The sequence below is a fragment of the Grammomys surdaster genome, unplaced genomic scaffold, assembly GCF_004785775.1.
Source record: "Grammomys surdaster isolate TR1022 unplaced genomic scaffold, NIH_TR_1.0 170, whole genome shotgun sequence".
NCBI lineage: Eukaryota > Metazoa > Chordata > Mammalia > Rodentia > Muridae > Grammomys > Grammomys surdaster.
In genome coordinates this window covers 22,528,144-22,531,456 of record NW_021604618.1, presented here as the reverse complement: position 1 = coordinate 22,531,456, position 3,313 = coordinate 22,528,144, and positions in this window count along the sequence as shown.

Here is a 3,313-nt window from a genome sequence, read left to right as displayed (position 1 = left end):
AGAGAGAGAGAGAGAGAGAGAGAGAGAGAGAGAGAGAGAGAGAGAGACAGAGAGAGAGACAGAGAGAGAGACAGAGAGAGAGACAGAGAGAGAGAGACAGAGAGAGGCAGAGAGAGAGAGACAGAGACAGAGACAGAGAGATAGACAGAGACAGAGAGAGAGACAGAGAGAGAGAGAAGCCCAGAAGAAAAAAAGAGACACATCTAAGAGGGAGTGTGTTCTTCTAAGGAGAAACAGGGGGATACAATGTATGAGTGGGCACGGACTCCTCACAGGAGACTCAGAAATTCATGTCTTAGCACCAGCCAAATGCACATTTTATTTGCTCTCAAGTTCCATCTCTAAAGGCTGTTGAGTTCTTTTTCCTTCTCCCTTCTCACCTTCTTTTGATAAGAGAGCTGAGACATGAGGTGGAGTGTACTCATGCACTCAGAGATGCAGTGGATAAAATTATAATCTGATAAGGTAAAACCAGAAACCAGCACAGCAAGATGACTCAATAGGTAACCTTAAGTAAAACAAAAATGAAGCAAAACAAATCAAAGCAAAAAAAAGCAAAGCAAAGCAAAACACAACACAACAAAATCAAACCAAACCAAACCAAAATAAAACATAACAAAACAAAGCTAACACTTACAAGTCTGGCCACTGAGTTCAATCGCAGAACCCACATGATGGTGTGGAGGTGTACATTGTGGCACATGCACACATATTCACAAACTCATGAGCACAAACGTGCACACTAACAAGGTTCTTTTCTTTTTTTCTTTTCTTTTTTTTTTTTGGTTTTTCGAGACAGGGTTTCTCTGTGTAGCCCTGGCTGTCCTGGAACTCACTCTGTAGACCAGGCTAGCCTCGAACTCTCAAACTCAGAAATCCACCTGCCTCTGCCTCCCAAGTGCTGGGATTAAAGGCGTGTGCCACCACCGCCCGGCTCTGTTTTTTTTCTCTTAAGAGGAAACACAAAACCCAGAAGCCGTCAGGGTTGAACAAGCATTTGAGTATGTTTCTTTTCTTTGCAAACGGAATTTCTGGTGAGATTTCTAGAAAATTGCAGGTTTGTGGCTGGGGAGAGAGAAAGGCCTTAAGCTCTTATTAACTGTGTTGGAATTCTCATACTGCTGCTGATTAGAGGTTTCAACTTGAGGCTTGGGTGGAGGCTAACTCTCCTATCTCAAGTCTCCAAAATTTTCCCTCTCCTCCTATCCTACCTCGATTGTGGCGAAACCAGGGTTTATGTTAGGGTTAGGGTTAGGGTTAGGGTTAGGGTTAGGGTTAGGGTTAGGGTTAGGGTTAGGATTAGGGAAAGATTTTGCTTTGCACAGTTGCTGAGTTATGTGCCCACAGCCCTCCTGGGTCCTCAGACCTGGCTGTTGTCAGCACCTATCTCTGTTCTCTGAACCCCTTCCTGTGGACAGTTTTCTTGTTAACCTTTTCAACTTTCAGATAACTTTCGACTAGTTATTATTGCAGGCACTGAGATACAGAGGAGGCCTACTAATGACTAAGTTTTAAGGACCACCTCCACCCCCTATTATGGCAGGTCTCCATGGATACTGATCCCCACATCCTCTGTACACAAGGATACAGCTCCTGCAAATTGCAAGAGCAAAGAGGCCAGGCTAGTGATATCTTCCCTCCTGGTTTCTGCCAGCAAGATGTAGTCCCTTCGGCTATTCCACCCTCACTCTTCTAGGTGCCTATATTCTCTGAGGTCCTGTATCTCTGCCCTTCCCCACACTGCATACCCATTATCTTCTTAGCAGTTTCAGCTATACCCAGGACTTGCTTCTTCTTCAACAACTTAACATTCTAGTGCCAGCTGAGACAACTCTCCCTTGTTCTAAGCAGTGGCTTTATAAGTCTGTATCTGCTAGCAAGGGTTTTTCTATTATAACCTAAAGATCTAAAATTAAGCCACTCAAACAAAGCTAAAATTATTTGTTTCTCAGAGTTCTAGGCCTCCTTCAGCTTTGTCCGTCATCCTCAGGACTGCCCTTTGACCTACCATCACCAGCTGAGCTCCACCCAGTATGCCTATGTTCTGGGCAGTGGGGACAATAAAGGAGCCTTGGGAGTTTTGGTCTATGACGTTATAAAAATCAGGTCAAGACTGCCTTCATATAAACTTCTTTTCTTTGGAACTAAACTTTTTATCTACAGAGCAAGAATTACCAGCTGTTCCAGCTGTTCTGATTGTCCAGACAGTCTCTAACTTTGTAATCTCAGAGATTATAATCTATAATCTAGATTATAGATTATAGCCTAGAATTTACAATGTAGCCCAGGTTGCCCTTAAACCCATAACAGTTCTTCTACCTTGGGCTCCCAAGTGCTGTGATTATGGGCATGTGCCACCACACCCAGCCTTTCCCAGCTATCTCTGTCTCTGAGTATAAGGACATAAAATAACCACTGTGCGATTAGTGTCAGAGTCTGTTGGATCAATGATCAGGCAGATGAAGGAGAGCCCCTCTCCACTCTGTGTGTGAGACCTTGGGACCAGCAACTGGTATAGCTCTGGGAAACACAGTAGCTTGTGTCTAAAAAGAAGCCAGAAGAACGCACTTCAAGATAGCTCCTTGGGCCAATGAGATGGTTCAGTGGGTAAAAGTGCTTGTCACACAAGCCCTAACCACCTGAATTCAATCTCTAGAATACACCTTAAGGTGAAGACAGAGAGAGCTGACTCTGCAAAGTTGTCCTCTGACCTCCACAAGCATGCCATGGCCGCCATGCACCTATGTGCATACACCACACACACACACACACACACACACACACACACACACACACACAGGTTTTTTTTCTTTTTTTGAGATTATAATACAGTAATGTCAATTCTCCCTTCCATTTCCTCCCTCCAACCCCTGACCCTCATAGACCCCTCTTTGCTCTCTTTCATATTCATGGCTTCTTTTCATTTATTTTTTTAAACGATGGCTCCACTCACAAGATATACCAGACTCAAGGGGATGAAGAACTCACCTCCAAATAAGAGACATGTCAAAAACCATGTGTCAAAGTTTTAAATCCTAGCCTGTGACATTTGAACAGGACCTTTGACCTCATCTACTAAGCAGACATCATGCTCCAGGTCCAGGTGTAGCATGGTCTGTTTCTGGAAACAAGCTTTTAGTTAGGAATTGCATTTTTGTCTTTGAAAAGTGGTAGGTCTGGCCGGGCGGTGGTGGCGCACGCCTTTAATCCCAGCACTCGTGAGGCAGAGGCAGGTGGATCCCTGGGTTTGAGGCCAGCCTGGTCTACAGAGTGAGTTCCAGAACAGCCAGGGATACACAGAGATACCTTTGTC